The sequence below is a fragment of the Artibeus jamaicensis genome, unplaced genomic scaffold (genome assembly GCF_021234435.1).
Source record: "Artibeus jamaicensis isolate MK-2021 breed Jamaican fruit bat unplaced genomic scaffold, CSHL_Jam_final contig_240, whole genome shotgun sequence".
NCBI lineage: Eukaryota > Metazoa > Chordata > Mammalia > Chiroptera > Phyllostomidae > Artibeus > Artibeus jamaicensis.
The window spans coordinates 6,975,903-7,000,529 of NW_026521506.1; the positions used below are offsets into that span (position 1 = coordinate 6,975,903).

At 35.8% G+C, this 24,627-nt stretch overlaps 1 non-coding gene across 1 annotated transcript; it reads left to right on the forward strand.

The window, feature by feature from the left end:
• The first annotated feature begins 16,913 nt into the window (after nt 1–16,913).
• LOC119045885 (U6 spliceosomal RNA) lies at nt 16,914–17,020 on the forward strand. The gene has a single exon (XR_005081870.2). It is a non-coding gene; the product is annotated as a U6 spliceosomal RNA (small nuclear RNA).
• The last annotated feature ends 7,607 nt before the right edge of the window (nt 17,021–24,627 follow it).

Below are 24,627 nucleotides of genomic sequence, written 5' to 3' on the forward strand. Positions count from 1 at the left end.
CTCCATCCTACATAAACCCAAATGTGAAACATCATCTCCCTTGCTTGATTTTTGTATTCACATATAGTCATTACATGTAGTTGCAGTACTATAAAACAAGATTTAAGCACAATAGGGAACAGGGAGGGCAGTTCAGGGGGCTGTTACATATCAGCAACAAGCAGAAGGAAATCTGAAAATGCATATTATATATGTCTGTTTTTAGAATTCTCTCTTTCCCTTGCTTACCCTCACTCCCCCTCCTTCCTTCCCCGTATGCTCATTTCCTCCTTCCATCTAATGACTAGCTCATTCACCTTTGACTCCAGCACTCAACTCCAATTTTTAAGCAGAACAGTTGCACTATCTTCTCAGTCCAAGACTAATTAGGGTTGCACCTGAGAGCAGTTTAGCTCAAAACTAAAATGACCAAATCAGCCTGTTTTTGTTAAACTAAGGAAGTTGGAGTGTTTATATAATTGCTATTCATAATTTTATATAATCATATCTATCTTTTTTTGGTCTAATGGTGTGTTCTTTCTGCCATTGCTTGAGAAATATTTCTCTCCACCAAAATTACAAAGTTATTTTCCCTCATTTCATTTTTTAGTTTATATTTCTGCCTTTTCATTTAGGTCTTTAATCTACTCATACTTATGTTTGAATATAATATATTTTTATCTTTCTTCATATAGAAAGCCAGTTATTCTAAAGCCATATATGAAACAATGCATTTACCACTAATCTTTAGTACTATAATAGTGTTTTTTGAACTTTCTTATTTCATAATATTTTACTTACTGTAATTTTGTTTGTACTTACAATTAACTCCTAATCCTCATAGACCAGGAGTACAGAAATAAGCTTTGCTGTTAGTTTCATTTGTGACTCTAAGCTAGTTTCTACACTTTGGGTGATTTGCTCTCCTTTTGGGAGGAGCCCTAGAGCTGAAGGAGGTACCTTTGCTGTCAGTGAAATGCTGCTATGGAATGAGGTCTGGTAACAGATTATTTTGTGAATGTATTCTTACTCTCACTCAGTATTTGGATTACATGTTGTGGTTTTTATTAAGACATGATTTGGTCCAAAGTTAGAGGAGAAGCCAAGATATATTTCTAGCACCATTCCAGAAATTTGGCTTTTAAATAAGTATTCTCTCAAAGTCACATTTTGATAGCGTGGCAGCTAATGTTACACTGTGAAAGCTATTTTTATAATGGGGGAAAGGGAGGAGGGTTGCCAAGAACATGTAAAAAGACACATAGACAAAGCCAAAGGGGATAAGATTGAGGGTGGAGGTGGGGATGGCTGGGGATGGGAATACTGGTGGGGGGAAAATGGAGACAACTGTATTTGAACAACTATTTCAAAAAGATGGAAAAAAGGATGTATAATATATTTGATTTTGGTCATTTACTTTAGTTGTGGTAGTTAATATTTTTCCTTATAATTTCTAGAAAACAATAAGTTGGCATCTCTGGCATTTCTGATCTTTTGTTTTTCTCAGAACCTAAAATTCACATTTAAGATCATATAGAAAGTCTTTAAAATAAAAACACTGATAATGTTAATTTCTATATTGAGATCCAAAAAGTAAAGGCCGTACCAGTGGGTTAGTGTACAACACAAATGTAAGATTAAATCAGCCTGCAGGTATGTGAAACACCTCCCAAGGAAACTTAACATACAGCAATCATAATCCTCCAACTCAGCTTTAGATAGCTACTTTACCATAGAAAATAGGATCTGCTATCCCTATGAGGAAATTCCCAGCATTCTAGTCATTCATGCTGTGTTTCCACATTGCCACTTTTAACTTTCTATAAATCTCACTCTTTCCAAGATCCCTCAGAAAGTGTGATCCATTGATTTCGAGGTATTGTACTCTCCCCAATCCATGGTTTACTTTCCCTTGGATAAAAGATATCAAACTCACTACTAAACTGTTTTAGTTTTCTCATTTGACAACACCATATGTACATTATAATAATGGTTACTAAATGGCTGGTGACCTGTGAATTGCAATAGAACCACTAGAAAAAAAAGTAGATGGGCTCTTGGGCCTCACCCTGAAGACCAAGATTTAATAGATTTAGGGTATAGGCTCAAAAATCGTTCATTAAAATTTTTCTGAAAAGGTTCTCATAGTACAAGTTTAGGAATTCCTGAATCACACTAAACAAATTTGTAACACAAAACACATGGATATCTTGAATAGAGGCATATATTACAATCTCTTACATATATATATATATATATATATATATATATATATATATATATATATCCCTTTTGTTATTACTAATGAATTTTTCTCATGACTAATATATGTATTAAGAAAATCTGGGCTCAAGACATTGAAAAATTGTGATATGGCAGCAAATACATTTTATTTTCATTTACTGACTTTGAAATTTATCTTATTTAACTGATCCATTATGCATTCTTTTGTGTGGTCTTCATCAAATTATCCTGAATATAATTCATAAGTGTTAAATGAATTTCTTGTAGCATTTTCATGGAGAGTATAAAATTGAATGACAGGTTTTAATTTTTCAGTGGTAATTAATACTAACTTTCCTAGTTATTACAAAGTTGCATGTGGATGAAGCAAAAATAGCTTGTTTCATTTAATATGCATAACAGATGCCATTATATTGCTACACATCAAATAGTGTTTTCATATTATTAACAATTGAGTGTGGTATTTTAATCTGAATTGTTGCAGATTTTTTCAAGTCAATAATACAAGCCTACAAAATTAAAATGTACTATTTGTGTCAAACATAACAAAATCATTGTTTGTTTATTTTTCAAGGTGCTAATAAAAAAGATTAATGATACTCCTGGATAATGAAACAATCTGCCAGGAGGCAAGCCCCAGAATATAGAGTGACACAGTAGCAAGCAGAGCTTAGGAAAACAACAGCAACAACAAAAAACAAACCTTTCCTCCCTGAATACACTCAGCACAATTCTTTTTTTTAAATTTAATTTATTTATCTTTTACAGGGGAAGGGAAGGAGAGAGGGAGAGAAATATAAATGTATGGTTGCTTCTCGTGCATCCCTTGCTGGGAACTGGCCCCTGCTGGGAACTGGACTGAAACCCCGGCATGTGCCCTGACTGGGAATCGAACCACGATCTTTTGGTTCACAGGCCCATGCTCAATCCACTGAGCTACACCAGCCAGGGCTCAACACAATTCTTTTATGTATATATGTATGTATGTATGTATGTATGTATGTATGTATGTTTGTATGTATTATTGTTGTTCAAGTACAGTTGTCTTAATTTGCACCCCACCATGCCATCCCACCCCAACCATCCCCCTCTCCCGCCCTTAAACCTATCCCCTTTGGCTTTGTCCATGTGTCTTTTATACATGTTCCTGAAATCCCTTTTCCCTTTCCCCCCCACTATCCCCTCAAACTTCCCCTCTGGTTATTGTTAGTTTGTTCTTTATTTCAATGTCTGTGATTATATTTTGCTTGCTTGTTTGTTTTGTTGTTTAGCTTCCTGTTAAAGGTGAGATCATATGGTATTTGTCTTTCACTGCCTGGCTTATTTCACTCAGCATAATGCTTTCCAGTTCCATCCATGCTGTTGCAAAGGGTAGTAGCTCCTTCTTTCTTTCTGCTGCATAGAATTCCGTTGTGTAAATGTACCATAGTTTTTGGATCCATTCATTTACCGATGGGCACCTAGGTTGCTTCCACCTCTTGGTTATTGTAAATCGTGCTGCTATGAACATCGGGGTGCATAAGTTCTTTTGAATTGGTGTTTCAGGGTTCTTAGGGTATAATCCCAGCAATGAGATTGCTGGGTCAAAAGACAGTTCCATTTTTAGTTTTCTGAGGAAATTCATACTGTTCTCCACAGTGTCTGCACTGGTGTGCATCCCCACCAACATTGCACTAGGGTTACCTTTTCTCCACAACTGCACCAGCACTTGTTTGTTGATTTGTTTATGATGGCCATGCTGACTGGTGTGAAATGTCAACAGAATACTTTTTACCACTCACCTGATGTTTAGAGTTGAAAGAAGTTGGCTTTTTCTTTTTTATGTGTTGCTCAAATGTCTTGGAGACTATTTACCTCCAGATAGGAAGCATTTGCATTTGAAGATATTTTTGTCAAACAATCAATAAGGGCATTTGGATTCCATAAAACTCCATTTTCTGAAAAAAGACTTCCACAGTTAAGCATATTACAGGCAGTGACACCACATTGATGCAAACCCCAGTAACTCAAATTTATGACAGTTCAAACCAGTTACCTTCTGAAGATAAAGTAAGGCTCTACCAAACAAATTGATAGCTTATTGAGCTCAAGTGGGGAAAGAAGGGGGGCCACATTTTTTTTACGCTCCTGAACAAATTTTTTCAAATGCTTTAAGTATCAAAAAAATGACAACTATTTGCATGAAAAAGAAATAAATTTTTCCATTTATTAGAGTCCTGGAGGGGCCCTAGTAGACTACTGTTGATTTACTTAATTATCTGTGCGTGTGAATCTGAATACCTAGAAAATCAGTTGATAATGATGGTAATTACATATCAAGTGTCTTAGTCACAAAGGCATGTAGTTCTTTCTATATATTGCTTAATGTTCTATATTAAATTCTATACTAAATTCATATAAGGTACATATTTATTTACAGATGACGAAACTAAGGCTCAAAGATTGATGTGCCATAGGTCACACGTCTTTAAGTGCCAGATAAGTTGACTTTAAAAGGCTTTGATCTAAACTATCAGTTTTCCAATTGTGGCCTCTGATCCAGCAATATCGACTACTGATGCAAATGTTCAGGCCCTACTCCAGGCCTGCTGTATCAGAAACTCTGGGGTAGATCCCAGCCATCTGTTTTTAAAAGGACCTCCAGGTGATTCTGACACATGCTAAGGTTTGGGAACCACTGATCTCAGCAATAGTAACAGGGGTTGAGGGCAGGATACTGAAAAATATGTCACTTTGGCATTTTGGTTGTTTTGAATTATGTTTACTTGAAAAGCAGCCAGGACAAGAACAACACCTTAACCCTCCTTTGTCTTTCTGAATGCAGGAAATAAATCTCCCCTGTGAAAGGTGTCCTTGTGCAACTGGAGACTGAGATATCCTTTTTAACAGTTAGGGAATCCAGGGCCCAGAAGCCTGTATGAACTTTGTTACTTTTTTTTTTGCAAATTTACTACCCAAGCTCAAACTTTGCTTACATTTCTTACTAATGAGCACTCAAACCTAAACCTAAGTTTCTTTGTCCTACAAAATCCTCACAAATGTATTGTTTCTTTGTGTAAAAATGTGTAAAAGCTGCCTGCTTGTAAGTCGCTTTCTTTTTTTATATATTATTTATTTATTTATTTTTAATATTAAATTTTATTTAGTTACTTTTCAAGTACATTTTTTTAATCTATTTCCCCCATCCCACCCCACCCCCCCCGCCCAGTCTCCCCCCTCCCTCCCATTCCCCCCCCCCAGTCCTCATCTCTGTGTCTTTCATACTTGTTCCTCAAAATCCCTCCCCCTTTTTCCCCTTAACTTCCCTTCCCTCTCCCCTCTGGTCGCTGCCCTCTTGTTCTATATTTCAGTGTCTTTGTTTTTATTCTGTTTGCTTGTTTGTTTTGTTGTATAGCTTCCTCTTAAAGGTGAGATCATATGGTATTTGTCCTTCAATGCCTGGCCTATTTCACTCAGCATAATGCTTTCCAGTTCCATCCATGTTGTTGCAAAAGGTAGTAGCTCCTTCTTTCTCTCTGCTGCATAAAATTCCATTGTGTATATGTACCACAATTTTTTGATCCATTCATTTACTGATGGGCACCTAGGTTGCTTCCAACTCTTGGCTATTGTAAATTGTGCTGCTATGAACATTGTGGTGCATAGGTTCTTTGAAATTGATGTTTTAGGATTCTTGGGGTATAATCCTAGCAGTGGAATTGCTGGGTCAAAAGGCAGGTCAATTTTCATTTTTCTGAGAAAATTCCATACTGTTTTCCATAATGGTTGTACCAGTCTGCAATCCCACCAACAGTGAACTAAGGTCCCCTTTTCCCCACAACGTCTCCAACATTTGTTCTTTGTTGCTTTGTCTATTATAGCCATTCTGACTGGTGTAAAGTGGTATCTCATTGTGGTTTTAATTTGCATCTCTCTGATAGCTAACGATATTGAGCATCTCTTCATGTGTCTCTGGATATTCTGTATGTCCTTTTTAGAGAAATGTCTGTTCAAGTCCTTTTCCCATTTTTTAATTGGGTTCAATGTCTTCCTAGAGTGGAGTCGTGTAAGTTCTTTGTATATTTTGGAGATTAAACCTTTGTCTGAGGTATCATTGGCAAATATGTTTTCCCATACAGTTGGTTGTCTTTTTAATTTAATACTGTTTTCTTTAGCCATGCAGAAGCTTTTTATTTTGATGAGATCCCATTTGTTTATTCTTTCCTTTATATTCCTTGCTCTAGGGGACATATCCGTAAAAATGTTGCTGCGTGGAATATCTGAGATTTTCTTGCCAATGTTCTCCTCTAGGACTTTAATGGTGTCACGGCTTATATTTAAGTCTTTTATCCACTTTGAATTTATTTTGGTGTATGGTGTAAGTTGGTGCTCAAGTTTCATTTTTTTGCATGTAGCTGTCCAGTTCTCCCAACACCATTTGTTGAACAGGCTATCTTTACTCCATTTCATGTTACTGCCCCCTTTGTCGAATATTAATTGACTGTAGAGGGTTGGGTTGATTTCTGAGCTCTCTGTTCTGTTCCATTCGTCTACGTGCCTGTTTTTATGCCAGTACCAGGCTGTTTTGATTACAGTGGCTTTGTAATACAGTTTGATATCAGGTGTTGTGATCCCTCCTACTTTGTTCTTCTTTCTCAAAAGAGCAGCTGCTATTCAGGCTCGTTTATGATTCCATATAAATTTTTGAAGTGTTTGTTCTATGTCTGTGAAATATGCCATTGGTACTTTAATAGGTATTGCATTGAATCTGTATATTGCTTTGGGTAGTATGGACATTTTGATGATGTTAATTCTTCCAATCCATGAACACGGTATATGTTTCCATTTGTTTGTGTCTTCCTTGATTTCGTTCTTCAGTGCTGTGTAGTTTTCTGCATACAGGTCTTTTACCTCTTTGCTTAGGTTTATTCCCAGATATTTTATTTTTCTTTTTGCTATATCGAATGGGATTTTTTTCTTTATTTCTGCTTCTGCTGATTCACTGTTGGTATACAAAAATGCCTTTGATTTCTGGATATTGACTTTGTATCCTGCTGTTTTGCCAAATTCATTAATTAGTTTGAGCAGTTTTTGGGTAGCGTCTATAGGATTTTCCATGTACACTATCATGTCATCTGCAAACAGTGACAGTTTTGTTTCCTCCTTTCCTATTTGGATGCCTTTTATTTCCTTTTCCTGCCTGATCACTGTGGCCAAAACTTCGAATACTATATTGAATAGAAGTGGTGAAAGTGGACATCCTTGTCTTGTTCCTGATCTTAGTGGAAAAGCTTTTAGTTTTTGTCCATTGAGTATGATATTGGCTGTAGGTCTCTCATAAATGGCCTTTATTATATTGAGGAATGTTGCCTCTATTCCCACTTTGCTGAGTGTTTTTATCATAAATGGGTGTTGTACCTTATCGAAAGCTTTTTCTGCGTCTATTGATATGATCATGTGGTTTTTGTCTTTGCTTTTGTGTATGTGATGAATTACATTTACTGTTTTGCGAATGTTGAACCATCCTTGCATCCCTGGGATGAATCCCACTTGGTCATGGTGTATAATCTTTTGGATATATTGTTGGATGCGATTTGCCAATATTTTGTTGAGGATTTTAGTGTCTATGTTCATCAGTGATATTGGCCTGAAGTTTTCTTTCTTTGTTGTATCTCTATCTGGTTTTGGAATTAGGATGATGCTGGCTTCATAAAAGGAGTTTGGGAGTTTTCCATCCTTTTGGATTTTTTGGAATAGTCTGTGAAGAATGGGGGTTAGCTCTTCCTTAAATGCTTTGTAGAATTCTCCTGTGAATCCATCTGGTCCAGGGCTTTTGTGTGATGGGAGTTTTTTGATTACTGCTTCAATTTCTTTTGCTGTTATTGTTCTATTCAGGTGTTCTACTTCTTTTTCATTGAGTTTTGGGAGATTATATTTTTCTAGAAATGTGTCCATTCCCCCTAGGTTCTCAAATTTCTTGGCATACAGTTCTTCATAGTAATTTCTTACAATCCTCTCTATTTCTGTGGTATCACTTGTAATCTCTCCTCTTTCATTTCTGATTGTGTTTATTTGTGTCCGTTCCCTTCTTTTCTTGATGAGCCTACCTAAAGGCTTGTCTATTTTGTTTATTTTTTCAAAGAACCAACTCCTGGATTCATTGATCTTTAGAATTGTACTTTTAGTCTCTATGTCATTTAGTTCTGCTCTGATCTTAGTTATTTCCTTCCTTCTACTTGCTTTGGGCTGTTTTTGTTGTTGTTCCTCGAGTTCTTGCAGGCCTAGAGTAAGGTCATTTGTTTGAAATGTTTCTGTTTTCTTTAGGTAGGCCTGTATTGCTATAAACTTCCCTCTCAGGACTGCCTTGGCTGTATCCCATAAGTTTTGGGTTGTTGTAATTCTCTTTCTGAGCATCAATTTTGTGATCTCCCTGTGCATGAAATTAAATTGGTTTTTCTTCTGTTAATTTGTCTTTTGTCAATTCTATTATTATTTCAGCCACAAGAACTCAAGAAGGGTAAGGGGGAAAATTTCTCCCTTCCTGACAGTAATAATAGTTATATATGTCATATCAATATGTTTTATTACTGTACTATATTAACTTTTTAACTAATATCTAAGTTACTAGGTTCATTACTTCATTTCTTGGTATGTCAATTTTCACCATCATCAAAACTGTCTCTAAAACTTGAGTGTTGTGTAAAGAGCAATGTATTGAAAGTCAAAAAGGTTTGTTTCTGATCTCATAAATATGAAATAAAATCTGTGGTCAGGTTTCTTCATCTGTAAAGGAAAGTAGTTGGATTACATGTTCTCTAAACTTACTTTTAATGCTGGTATTATTTTAGGTGGCTCAAAAATGTGAATGGTTGCTTACAGAAATGTTGATTAATCTGTGGTTTTTCTGCACAACTCTAGGTCAGTGAGGCATCATTGACATCATAGTCCCTATGAGTAGTAGGTGTGGCATGTACAATCAGCAAAGCAGCATGTAGTTTAGTCATCCTCATTGCTTTAGAACAAACAAGTGAAAAAGCAAATATTCCTGAACTGTAAATGCTCTACTGTCAAAGAAAAGCTAGGGCGTTATTTTCAAAGACAACTTGTACAATAAAGAAGACAAGGAATTTAGAGTGAAACAAATGACTCCAGACCCCGTTCTTCCATGATTTGCCTTTGAGATCTCCAGAAAGTTATTAGCTTCTTTGAGATTTTGACAGTTTATATAAAAAGATAGACAAGTCTATTATATTACCTAATTTGTAGGAGAATAAGAACAATTAAATAATAGCATTTACATGGAAACATTTTTCAAATTTGGCTACTAATAGTATATATGAAAATTCTTATAACCTAGAATGCTTAAAAACTCTTCCTCTTAAAATATTCCTAATTTGTAACTTGAGCAATTTAGATGGGTGTTTCCAACAGCTATGAAAGAATGAAGATTTACCACTGTGGGGGAGGAAACCTAATTTTTTTCTTCCCTTCTAGGTTCTTGGATGAGACCCCCTTGTAATAAAATACAGATTAACAGGGAAAACAAATGGAAGTTTAATAACACATATACTTCCTACGTACATGGGAGAGACCTAGGAGCACCGAGTAACTGTCTGAAATAGCCCAAGCCATCACTTTAAATGACATATCCAGTTAAAGACAAAAGAAGATGTTGGCAGTTGGGGGGACGGTTATAGGAGGTAACCAGGAAAAGCATAGTAAACATCTGCTATATCTTAAAAAATAATCAGCCTAAAATAATCCTGGTGCCAAGGAAAAATATTTATTTTGGAGTGGCAAATTGTCCTCTCCTTCACTGTACAGATGGTCCCCATCTAGTAATGGTTTGACTTACGATTTTTCAGCTTTTTAAAAAAGATTATTGTTGTTCAAGTTCAGTTGTCTCCATTTACCCCCACCACACCCCCTACCCCACACATCCTCACCTCCCATCCTTGAACCTACCCCCTTTGGCTTTGTCCCTGTGTCCTTTATACATGCTCCTTGACGGCCCTTTCCCTATTATCCCTCTCCCCCCTTCCCTCTCGATACTATCATTCTTAATTTCAATGTCTCTGATTATATTTTGCTTGCTTGTTTGTTTTATTGATTAGGTTCCACTTATAGGAGAAATTATATCTTATGATTTGTCAGCTTTATAAAGATGGGAAAGCCAATACATTTAATAGAAATCGTACTTTGAATTTTAAACTTTGATCTTTTCCTGGGTTAGCAATACTCTTTTATGATGTTGAACAGCAAGAGTGAGCTGCTACTCTCAGCCTGCCACACAATCACAAGCGTAAACAATAAATATTATATAGCACAGTTATTTAATTGGATAATTTTGTCCAATTATGGACTAATGTAAGTGTCCTGAACATGTTTAAGGTAAGCTGGAGTAAGCTATGTTGTTTGGTAGGTTAGGTATATTAAACGCACCTTTTAAAAAATTTATTGGGGTGACATTGGTTAATAGTATTATATAAGATTCAATTGTTCAATTCTATAATCCATCATTTGTGCATGATATGGTGCATTCCCCACGCCAACTTGTCTCCTTTCATCATCATATATTCCTCTTTATCCTCTTCTACCTCCTCCATCTCCCTTTCCCTCTGATACTCTAATAATTACCATACTGTTGTCTGTGTCTGTGAGTTTTTCTGGTTTGTTTTGCTTAATTTCTTCATCTTTTTAACCCAGCCTTGCAACCCACTCACCTCTGACAGCTGTCACTCAGTCTGTTCTCTATTTATGAGTCTGTTTGTTCATTACAGATTTTTTTATAATAGTCAAGATTTGGAAGTGGCTCAAATATACATCAAGAGATGAATGAATAAAACAGCAGTGGCAGATTTACACAATGGACTAGTATTCAGCTGTAAAAAAAAGAATGAAATCTTTCCTACTGTGACAGCATAAAGGACATGGAAAATGTTGTGCTAAGTGAAATAAACCAGCCAGGGAAAGAAAGTACCATACTATTTCACTCATATGGGGAATCTAATGAATAAATGCACTTTCAACTTATGATATTTTCAACTTTTGATGGGTTTATCTGGACAAAACCCCATCATAAATGGAGGAGCATCTGTCTATGAAATGATTATTTGGCTGCTATTACTATATTTAAAAATTAAGCACAACAGTTATAAACTTTGGACATTTTGTAGGGCATGCTCTTGGTTCTCAATAAACTTCAAGTTTTATGACTCATTGAATATGAAGGGGAATAGAATATGCCACCTCAAAACATCCCTCTTTGACATGAGGATTATATTTTGAGCTGATTATTTGTGGAAACAAAAGACACAGGATACTTATCCCACCACTTCAAATACAAATGCATCATTGAAAATTTTGTGTTTTTAAATTTATCAACATTCATGATGATTGCTTTCCACGCCTTGACACTACACAAAACTCTAGTCCCCCAAGCCTACCATACTCTCTGTGGCATTCCAATCTTTGAACATGCTCTTTCTTTTGTGTGGAATACACTGTTCTTCTCTTGCTATCCTTTATATCTTTGCCTGTGTAACTTGTCTTCCTCTTTGAAGGCTCTTTTCAGTCATGATCATTTCTTTGTGATTTTCTAGTCCTACAGATTGTGTAAGTGAACCCTCTTGTATATTTGTACTAGATACTGTGCTAGGCCCTTTATATATATGATCTAGATGGACAAATTTAGGTACTGTGGGGCTAGCCTTCATTACATTCATTCTTCATTTGTACAGATTTTCACTCTTCATTAATAAGATGGCTATGTTCTACACCGTAGAACATATGACTTGGCTGTTTTGACCACAGCTTACTGGAAGGGCACTTCATTAGGCTTCACAAATGTATAGTTAGCAAAGAGGTTTTAAGATAGGTTGGTGGGAAAATCTTTCCAAACAGTACAAAGATTAGTAAAATCAAGTTAACTATGACATAGAGCATAGGTGGCAAGCACAAGGCCCATGGGCCAAATCCAGCCCTCTACCTTGTTTTATCCAGCCCGGCACCCCTTTTCTACCTGGTGGCAGTGCCGAGCTCTCACTTAACTGTTGAGCAGTAGTTACATTTATACAGTCCTAAAATTACATTCTGCCCTTTGAAGGCCACCATAAGGCTGATGTGGCCCCCGGTGAAAATGAGTTTGACACACCTGATAAAGTTTATTGGTTGTTGGTAGGTGCCAAAGCACAATAACCCCAAATTGAAAGTACTATTTAACTAACATAAAGTGACAGAAATTATGATTAAAGAGAGGCTTGGACTAGGAGTAAATGGGGGAGATACAAAAAAAGTTGAGCCACACCTATGAAAGAAGATTAATTGATTCTTGCTTACAAGGTAACAAAATAACTGAGTCGGGGGAGTTGCTTGGAATTCTAAATCTTCAACATTCTTTAAGTTCTAATAATATTTTAAATGCATGGACAATCTAGTAAGGCCTCAACATCTGACTAATATCTCCACAAAGTAAAACCCTTATTAGTTAAAGTAAATTGAGTGAGATTTTCTTCCTTGCTTTGAAAAGTAACATTTACAACAACTCTGCAAGGCATGGATTATCATCAAAGAGTAACTGAGAAGTAGGTAAAATGGTTAATTGACTTTTCAAGGTCAAATACCAGTAAATGTCAGAGAAAAGATTTGAACCTTTTTCTGACTTAATTTTAATTATTAATATTTTAATTTTTATTTTCATTATAATATTTAACATAAAAGAGACAATAACATCTGTGTACTCACCACCCATTTTGTACAGACATTACCATAGTGCTACATTGGATTCATGTTTTTTCTCTTAAAATCATATACTGAATCGATATAACTAAAACCTAAACCCCATCTATTTCTCCTCTCTTTCTCCACCCTAGAGGTTGGTTTATTCTACTGTTAGTTAGTGTGTATCACTCCCTTGCATATACAGTTACTCTTACTATGTATTCATGTATACAGAAATAAACAAAGCCCAGAACGCTGAAGTCACCTATCTACTCCGTTAGTGGTTCTTAGATTTTTGTACTTCATGGAATAGGAAAATTTGTAAATAAATAAAAATGGGAGTTGATAACTGGGTATGAGTTTACCAAGCAAACTCTTTAAAATGACATCTACTGTCATACCTGCTACACTTTTTGAAATCTACTATCACCCATTTTAATGCAACAATTAGGAAATAGCCTCAGTAATATAGATAGTTATTAGAAGTAAATAGATTTAGCTAATTGGAAAGCCCTCTATGTTGTCATCACATTTTTAAATTCTTGTTCTATTACAGTTGTCCCAATTTCCCCTCATTATTGTTCCTTTCTCCATCCACCCCTGCTCCTACAGTCAATCCCCACCCTGTTGTCCATGTCCATGGATCATTTGTATCTGTTCTTTAATTAGATCTGTCTCCTTCTTTCCTCTCTTATACCCTTATGCCCTCCCCTGATCCCTGTCAGTGTGTTCCTTCTTTCTATGCCATTGGTTCTATTTTGCTCATTTGTTTGTTTTGTTCATTAGGTTCTAAATACACGTGAGATCTTATGGTATTTGTCTTTCACTGCCTGGCTTATTTCACTTAACATAATATTCTCCAATTTCATCCATGCTGTCACAAAAGGGTATGAGTTCCTTCTTTCTTTCAGCAGCATAGAGTATTCCATTGTGTAAATGTACCACTGTTTTTTGATGGGCAAGTGTACCCTCATTTACTGATGGGCACTTAAGTTGCTTCTAGCATCTGGCTATTGTAAATTGTGCTGCTATGAACATTGGGGTGCACAGGTTCTTTTGAATTGGTGTTTCAGGATTCTTAGGGTATAGTTCTAGCAGTGGAATCTCTGGATCAAAAAGCAGTTCCATCTTTAGTTTTGTTTTTTGTTTTTTGTTTTTTTTTTTGAGAAAATTCCATACTATTTTCTACAGTGGCTGCACTGGTGAACATCCCCACCAATAGTGCACTAGGGTTCCCTTTTCTCCACAACTGCACCAGCACTTGTTGTTTGTTCAATTGTTTATGATGGCCATTCTCAGCAGTGTGAAGTGGTATCTCCTTGTGGTTTGAATTTTCATCTCTCTGATAACTAGTGATGTTAAGCATCCTTTCATATGTCTTTAGGCCCTCTGTATGTCCTCCTTGGAGAAGTGTCTGTTCATATACTTTACACATTTTTAATTTGATTGTTTGTCTTCCTAGCATTGAGTCCTGTGAGTTCTTTATATATTTTAGAGATCAAACCTCTGTCTGAGATCTGAGATATTGTTGGCAAATATATTTTCCTGTACAGTTCATTCCTTTTTTATTTTGATGATGTTTTCTTTCTTTTTTTTAAAGATTTTATTTATCTTTAGAGGGGAAGGGAAGGAGAGAGGGAGAGAAACATCAATGTATAGTTGCCTTTCATGCATCCCATGCTGGGAACTGGCCTGCAGGGAACCGGCCTGCAACCCCAGTATGTGCCCTGACTGGGAATCGAACCAAGATTGTCTGGTTCATAGGCCCATGCTCAATCCACTGAGCTACACCAGGCAGGGCTGATGATGTTTTCTTTAGGTGTGCAAAATTTTTAATTTGGTGTAGTCCCATTTGTTTATTTCTCTCTTTATTTCCCTTGCCTTAAGGGATGATTGGTGAAAATATTGCTGTGTGGGATATTTTAAATTTTACTGCTTATGTTTTCCTCTAGACTTTTATGGTGTCATGACTTATATTTAAGTCCTTTATCCATTTTTAGCTCATTCTGGTGTATGGTGTAATTTGGTGGTCTAGTTTCATTCTTTTGCATGTACCATTCCAGATCTTCCAACACCATTTGCTGAAGAGGCTATTTTTAATCCATTTTATGTTTCTGCCTCTTTTGTTGAATATTCATTGACCATAGAGACATGGATGTATTTCAGAGCTGTCTGTTCTGCTCCATTGATTTATGTGTCTGTTCTTATGCCAGTGCCAGGCTGTTTTGATTACTTGGGGCTTATAGTATAGTTTGATATAGGGTATTGTGATCCTTCCTACTTTGTTCTTCTTTCTCAAGATTTTTGAGGCTATTCAAGGTTGTTTTTTCTTCCATATACATTTTTGAAATATTTGTCCTGAATCTGTGAAATATGTCATTTGTATTTTAATAGGGATTGCATTGAATCTATAAATTGTTTTGGGTAGTATGGACATTTTAATGATGTTGATTCTTCCAATCCATGATCATGGTATATACTTTCATGTGTTTGTATCTTCATATCTTTCCTCAGTGTTCCACAGTTTTCTGAGTATAGGTCTTTAATCTTCTTGGTTTTCCTAGGTATTTTATTTTTCTTGTTTTATAATGAATGGAGTTTTTCTAGTTTCTGTTTCTGATATTTCATTGTTGCTGTACAAATATACCTTCAATTTCTTAATACTGCCTTTGTATCCCACTATTTTGCCAAATTTACTTATTAGGTTGAATAGTTTTTTGGTAGGGTCTGTAGGTTTTCAATATATACTATCAAAATTTGTATACTATATCATGTGAAAATAATGACAGGTTTACTTCCTCCTTTCCAACTTAGATGCCTTTTATTTCTTTTCCTTGTTTGACTGCTGTGGTTAGAACTTCCAGTACTCTGTTGAATAAAAGTGGTGAAAGTAAACATCCTTGTCTTGTTTCTGAACTTAGAGGAAAGCTTTATTTTTTGCCTGTTGAGTATGATGTTGGCTATAAGATTTTTGTATATGGCCTTTATTATGTTGATATATGCTCCCTCTGTTCCTACTGTACAGAGCATTTTTACCATACATGTGTGCTGTGCTTTGTCAAATGCTTTTTCAGAATCCATTGATATGATCATGTAACTTTTGTGTTTCATTTTGTTTATGTGGCATATTACATTTGTTAATTTGTGAATATTATACCATCCTTGCATCCTTAGGATTAATCCCACTTGATCATGGTATATGATCTTTTTCATATATTGCTGGATGAGGTTTGCCAATATTTTATTGAGGATTTTAGAATCTATATTCATCAGAGATATTAGCCTTTAATATTCTCTTCATTATGTCTTTATCTGGTTTTGGAATTAGGATAATATTGGCCTCATAAAAAACATTTGGGAATCTTCTCTCTTGAATTTTTTCAAATAGTTTGAGAAGGATACAAGTTAGTTCTTCCCTAAATATTTTGTAGAATTTACCTGTGACACTGTCCTGTCCAGGGTTTTTGTGTGCCAGGAATTTTTGGATTACAGTTTCAATGTCACTAACTGTTATTGTTCTAGTAAAGCTTTCTGATTTGTCTTGATTCAGTGTTGGATGGTTATGTGTTTTTAGAAATTTGTCCATTTTAACCAGGTTGTCAAATATCTTGGCATGTGTTTGTTCATAGTAACTCCCTATAATCCTTTGCATTCCTGTGCTGTTGATGGTAATTTCTTTTCTTTCATTTCTGATTTTATTTATTTGGGTCTTCTCTTTCTTTTCCTGTAGAGAGCCTGGTTAAAGGTTTGTTGATTATGTTTATCTTTTCCAAGAACAAGCTCCTGGTTTATTGACCCTTGAATTGTTCTTTTAGTTTCTATTCTTTAATTATGCTCTGATGTTGATTATTTCCTTCCTTCTACTTACTCTGGGCCTTGTTTGTTGTTGTTCCCTTAGTTTTTGTGGATTTAGGGTTAAGTCATTTATTTAATTTTTTTCTTTTTTAGATAGTCCTGTGTTGCTATGAACTTCTGTCTCAAGACTGCCTTCAGTGCTCACTTCGGCAGCACATATACTAAAATTGGAAAGATACAGAGAAGATTAGCATGGCCCCTGCGCAAAGATGACACGCAAATTCGTGAAGCATTCCATATTTTTTTGCAGACTGGTACAACCATTATGGAAAACAGTATGGAATTTTCTCAGAAAAATAAAAATAGACCTGCCTTTTGACCCAGCAATTCCACTGCTAGGATTATATCCTAAGAATCCTAAAACATCAATATCAAAGAACCTATGCACCACAATGTTCATAGCAGCACAATTTACAATAGCCAAGAGTTGGAAGCAACCTAGGTGCCCATCAGTAAATGAATGGATCAAAAAATTGTGGTACATATACACAATGGAATTCTATGCAGCAGAGAGAAAGAAGGAGCTACTACCTTTTGCAACAACATGGATGGAACTGGAAAGCATTATGCTGAGTGAAATAGGCCAGGTGCTGAAAGACAAATACCATATGATCTCACCTTTAACAGGAAGCTAAATAACAAAACAAACAAGCAAGCAGAAAAACAAAACAAAACAAAACAAAGACACTGAAATAGAGAACAAGGGGACAGTGACCAGAGGGGAATAGGAAGGGAAGTTAAGGGGAAAAAGGGGGAGGGATTTGGAGAAACAAATAGGAAGGATACAGGGAGGAGAACTAAGGGGGGTGAAAATGGGAGGGAGGTGGGGAGCAAGGGGCGGGGGAGGCTGGGATGGGAGAAATAGACAAAAACCCGTATTTGAAAAATAACTAAATAAAATTAATTAAAATTTAAAAAAATTGAAGAATAAAATATGGGTTTAGTATTGATAAAAAAAAAGACTGCCTTCATTGTGTCCCATAGGAATTGGGTGGTTGTGCATTGATTTTCATTTGTTTCCAGAAACGTTTTGATTTCTTCCTTGATTTCATTGTTAACCCATTCATTAATTTATAGCATGTTATTCAGTCTCCATGAATTAGATGTTTTTGAGTTTTTTGCTTGAAGTTGGTTTCTAGTTTCAAGCCATTGTGATCCAGGAAGATGCCTGATATAATTTAAATTTTCTTGAGTTTGTTGAGGCTTGTTTTGTGACCTATCATGTGGTCTATATGTAAACAATTTCCATGTGCATTTGAAAAGAATGCCTACTTTGCTTCTTTGTGTGAGAGGTTATGTATATATTCATTAAGGCTTTTTGACCCAGAGTGTTGATCAGTGCCACAATATCTATGTTGATTCTTTGCTTGGAAGATCTATCCATTGTTGACAGTGGGATGTTAAAATCCCCTATTATCAGTGTTTTGCTCTTGATATCTTTCTTGAAGTCCTCCAAGATTTTCATTATATATTTTGGTGCTCCTATGTTGGATGCATATATGATTACAAGGGTTTGATGGATTTTTCTGTTAAATATGATATAGTGTCCTCCTTTGTCTCTTTTTATGGCCTTTGTTTTGTCATCTATTTTGTTTGATATAACCATCACTTCCCCAGCATTTTTTCAGGTCTATTTGCTTAGAATATTTTTTCCTTCCCTTCACTTTCAGTCTGTGTAGATCTTTTGTTATGAGGTGGTCTCTTATAGACAGTATATATGTGGGCCACATTGTCTTACCCATTCTGCTACTTTGTGTCCTTTGATTGAAGCATTTAATACATTCACATTTAAGGTTATTATTGATAGGTAGTTATTTATTGTCATTTTTTCCTTTGTTCTTGTTCTCTCTCTCTCTCTTTCTGTGATTCTTTATCTTCTTAAAGTAGTCCCTTTAGCATTTCCGCAATGCTCTTTTGGTGGAAATGTGTTCTTTTAGCCTTTTTTTTTTTGTCTGGGAAGCTCTTTATTTTACCTTCTATTTTAATTGAGAGCCTTGCTGGATTGTCTCAGTTCCAGGCCTTTGCTTTTCATTACTTGGAATATTTCTCACCATTCCCATCTGGTTTGTAGTGTTTCTGTTGAGTAATCAGCTGATAACCTTAACAGAGCTCCCTTGTATGTTACTTGTGTGTTTATCCCTTGCTGCCTTTAATATTGTCTCTTTGTGTTTAAATTTTGCCATTTTTATTATGATGTGTCTTGGAGTAGGCCTCACTGGATTCATCTTGATTGTGTCCTTCTGTGCTTCCTGGAGTTGCATGACTTTTTCTCTCATCAAGTTAGAGAAGTCTTCTGTCATTACTTTTTCAAACAGGTTTTCTATGCGTTGCTCCTCTTTTTCTTCTTCTGGTATTCCTATGATATGTATATTATTATACTTTATGTTGTCCTGCAGTTCCCTTAAACCATCTTTATTCTTTTTGTTTCTTTTTAAAAATATTTTGTTGTGATGCCTGGGAATTTATTTCTACCTTGTCCTCCACCTCTTTGATTCAATCCCCTACTTCATCTTGTCTGCTTTTAATTCCTTCTCTTCTGCTCTTTAATTCAGACATTGTATTCTTTATTTCCTCCTGGCTCTTAGTAATAGTTTCTATGTCCTTTTTCATGTTGATGTAGTTCAGAGTAAGTTCCTTGTACCTCCCCTTTAGTTCTATGGAGTTCTCACTGAGCTTATTGACCTTTCTTATAATCATTATTTTGAATTCAGTGTCTGATAGTTTACTTTCCTCTATTTCATTTAGCACTCTATCTGCAGATTCCTCCTCTCCTTATCATTGGGGGTTGTTTCTTTGCCTCCCATTTTAGTGGAGACTCTTCTTGTTTGTTTCCGAATCTTAGATTGAACTGTTTTGACTCCCTGCTTTTGTGGTGTGAACTTCTATGGTAGGTAATCTATCATAGACTCCTCTGTACCAAGGAGACTCAGTGGTGCACTCTTCTTGATCTCCTGAACTTGATGCTCTTGGAATGCCCTTTATGCCATTTATGTTGGATATCTGGATGTAATTAGGTTTTGATTAATGCTGGGTCATTTTTTGGTAGGCCCTTTCCTCTGGCTGGCTGACTGAGAGTCACTCTATCCACCATGTGTTGTATGCTGTTGTGCAGGTAAGCTGGTTTTTTTCTTCCTGCATTTCCTTTGGTGATGTCACATGGTGTCCTAGTCTGGCTTTATGCAGCCTGATTGAAACTACCACTGATCCACCATCTGTGGCTGTCTCCTTCACCTGTTATCCTAGTCACTCTGTAATTAGCAGTCAGACTTATGCACCACAAGGTGGAGCAGAGTAATTCTTGAGGGTGGGGCTATTGCTTCTCCTTAGGCTGATGTCACTTGGAAAGGGTGGGCTGCCTGAGCAAGATGGCTTTTGCAGTATGGGGGATGACTCAGTACCAGAATCCTGGCAGCTGCTATCAGTTCTCTCCCAAAGCCACTAACCCTAGTCTCTACTCAGGGGTCTCTAGTGCACTCTGGCTCCCCTTTGCAGGAGTCCAGGGTAAATAGCTACAAATGAAAATTTATGCATTGGACCTTTAATAAGCTCTCTGTGTCTCCAGCTTTCTATATTTGGCAGAAAGAAACCTGCCATTTTGACAGCTGGATAGTATCTGGGTACTTGTTGGGCCCTGGTCCTATAGGCAGAGAAGCCCAGCTTGTGGTTTAAACCCCACGCTTCTCAGGCTGATCTCCCTGGCTGCTAAAATATTCCTCCAGCACTTCAGCAGCCACCCATAGGAGCCCAGCCAGTCCCCTCATGTCTACTCTGCACTCCATATCAGTCACATTTTTGTCAAGCTGTTTCTTTTTTCTGTTCATGGTTATAAGGTTTCTCTCCCACTATTGTTTAGTTGTTTACTCTGGATGACTTCTCTATAGTTTAGTTATAATTCCAGATTGGTACTAGGAGGTTAGTGTGTTCTACACTCACTCTTCCACCATCTTGGATCTCCTGTCATTACTTTTAAACAGTAAAACCTTTAACAGAAACTGGTAGTCTATTTAGACAATATTTGGAGAGCCATGGAGACAGCTGATGAATGGTAAAGCTAGGAATAGAATTTGGGGTTCCTGACTCCTTGGTGCAGTGCTTTATTCACTACATCATGCTGTTATTAGTCACCTATTTCATATGATTGGACCAGCACACAAAATGTTTTACTTCATAAGCCTATAAATAATCTTCCATATCCACATCCTTGAACTGAAACATTTGAAGTTCTCATTTAAAAGGTCAGTGTGCTTTCCCGATTTGGTGACCAATCTAAGTGAACAAATCATTGTTATCCACTTAAATTAATTTGTCATATTTGCAGATTAGTCACTGGTCATTTCAGGGCATGGAAGTATATGACCAAAGGCTGGGTATCTTTGAAAACCAGAGGGATTAAAGAGAAGAAGAACTTGTGCTTCAATTACTGCAAAGGGAATGTCTTCTGATTTCAGAAAATTAAGATTAATAAGAAAAACAAATTTTTAACAGCAAAATGCATTTGAAGAAGGAACAGTCTCTTTGCCGGTTTTCTTTCTTCCCTGAATTCATAAAGTTGGAGGATTTCAAGGCTCATTCCTTAAATCTTTCTTTGCTATATCTAAATTAAATTTTCTGGTGATAACATCCAGTTTCAAAAGACTTTAAATACTATCTATATTCTGATGACTCCCAAGTGTTATTTTCAGCCTCAGTCTTTTTCTTTAAATCCAGACTTTTCTATCCAATTGCCTATTCAATATCTTCATTTCAATGTATAATTATTATCTCACATTCAATATGTACAAACTTAAACTTTTGATCTCCTTCTCCAAATTTATTTCAGCTGCAGTTTTTGTAGTGCCCATTAATGGTAAGTTGACCCTTCCGGTTGTTCAAGCCAGAAACTTTGGAGTCATTTTTAACTTTTTCTTTTTCTACATCATTCACATCATTGAATCCATTCAATCCATTGTAAAATCCTATTGGTTCTATCTTCAAAATAAATCCAGGTTCTGACCACATTCTATCAGATTCACCACTGCTAAACTGACCTAATCCATCATCATTTTTCATATGAATTAGCATAATATCTACAAATCTGGTCCCTCTGCTTCCATCCTTGCACTTACAAAATCTATTGTGAAAAAAGCAGACCAGGTAATATTTTAAGTGAAAATTAGATAATTGAATCCTTTGATCAACACTCTCCAATGGTTCTGTCTCAGAGTAAAAGACAAAAGCATTAAAATCACATACTAGGATCTACATGATGTATTTCAGTGCTCTCCAATAGAAAGTTAATGTAAGCAACTTATATAGTTTTATATTTTCTAATAACTACATTTAAAATAAATGGAAAAATTTATTTTAATAAAGTCCACTCAGTATATACAAATATTATGACGATAATGTAACCAATATAAATTATTATTATTTCACATTCTCTTTTTCACACTAAATATCAAACTCAGTTGTATATTTTATACTAGCATCACATTTAAGTTTGATCTATTAATGTTTCAAGAGCTCAATAACCAGACGCAGCCAATGGCTATTTCCTTGGATAATGTAGAATGAATTCTTCATTACTTCCTTCACTTCATTGACTAATACTTTCCTTCTCATTCATTCAGCTCTAGTTCTTGCTTATTCATTCTTAGAAGACTCAACACTTGTTCTCTCTTCTGCCAATAATATTCCTCTTACAGATACTCATCTGATTTAATAATATAATAATCAGTAATTTAATAACTTACTCTGGTTAGGAGATGCAAGGGGACTCTAAGAAAAATTATGCCTGCTGTAATAGAGTATACAGTCAAATTAGAGAAACAGCTATTAATTAAGCAAAAATACAAATTAATATTTACAAATATTGCATAAAATTCTATGAAGCTATATTAGTACTCAGCAATAAGAAAAAACAAACTTTGATACATAGAACAGCTTAGATGAATTTCTAGGGCAGGGGTGTCAAACTCATTTTCACTGGGGACCACATCAGCCTTGCAGTTGCCTAAAAAGGCCAAATGTAACTTTAGGACTGTATAAATGTAACTATTCCTTAACAGTTAAGCTAGAGTTAGGTGCTGCTGCCAGGTAGAAATAAGGTGCCGAGTCAGATAAAACAAGATGGAAGTCCAGGTTAAGCCTGCAGGCTTAGTGTTTTCGACCTGTGCTCTAGGGAATTATACTGAGTAAAAGAAAATCCCACAAGATTAGATATTTTAAAATTCTATTTATGATAACATTTTTGAAAGGACAAATTTATATACATGGAGACATTGGCAGGTGTTAGAGAGATGGTGAGGATAGACGGCACATGGGAGGGGCTATAAAAGAACATTAAGAATGATCCTTGCAGTGATTGAAATATTTTCTACCTTAGTTGTAGCAATATCAATATTCTGCCTTTGTTATCATACTATATTTTTGCAACATGTTACAACTGGGAGAAACTTAGCAAAAGGTGCGCATAAACTCTGTATTATTTCTTATAACTGCATATGCATTTATGACTACCTAAAAATAAAACAGGAAATTACAAGGTGCAATAAAAGCATAGAAAAGATCTGGTAAATCAAGAATGCTTTCTTAAGGAAGTGACATTTGGGCTCAAAGAGGAAGTATGTGCAGGGGTTAACTGGATGAGGGGGAGAGGAGAACATTCCAGGCAGCAATATTATTGTTCTGCAGTATGAAGGATGAATTACAAGGGAAACAGTAGTTGGTGCAGAAAGATAGATTGAGTGGCTATTATAGTAGTCTAGGCAAGAAATAATGGTAGTGTGGACTTGGGGCATATCAGTCACAGTGATAATTAAATGGACTCAATATCTTTTCAGTATATGAAATAAAGTGACAAAAAGTTCTTAAAGATAGATGAAAACAGATTATTTTGATTCATTTAATAATAACATTTTATGTGTTTTAGTAGTGCTGAAAAACAATAGGTCATTATAATTCTGAAAAGGTTGTAAATAACCAGTACAGAGTAATACATACCTTCCAGAAATTACTTTGATTTGCAGCACATGATATTTCACAAAACACTAATGGATTCCAATATGCCTGTCACACAAGCAAAGAAAATAGTTGTTACTTGTAAATCTTTTATTTCCTACATGTACTCAATATATAGCTCCAGAGAAAAATGAAACTATCAAAATCACCTGTATGTCCCTATTTGCTCATGCATCCATTCAACATATTGAACAGTGACTATGTTCAAGTGTTGAATATACAGAGATAAAAAGACTTATGCTTTGCAGGCTTTCAGACTTGGGTTTGAATTCTGATTCAATGCTTAATATAAGCATTATGTTTGGTAAATTACCTCTGTTTTGTCATAAGTTCCCTCATTTTTAAAGCAAAAATAACACTATTACTTATTTTATAGAACTTCCATGTTGCTAGATACAACAAAATATTCAGTCTCTGTTGTCCTGGCTGTCCTTTTTTTAAATATATTTTATTGATTATGTCATTACAGTTCTATTTCCCCCCTTCATTCCCCTCCACCCTGATCACCCCTCCCCCACCATTCCCCCCCTTTAGTTCATGAACACGTGTCTCAAGTTCTTTAGATTTTATATTTCCCACACTATTCTTGCCCTCCACCCTATCTATTTTATACCTACCGTCTATGCTACTTATTTTCTGTACCTTCTCCCCCCTTCTCTTCCCACTCCCCTGTTGCTAACCCTCCATGATATCTTCATTTCTATGGTTCACTCCTGATCTAGCTGTCCTCTTAGTTTGCTTTTGTTTTAGGTGTGGTTGTTAATAACTGTGAGTTTGCTGTCCTTTCACTGTTCATCTTTTTTATCTTCTTTTTCTTAGGTAAGTCCCTTTAACATCTCATATAATAAGGGC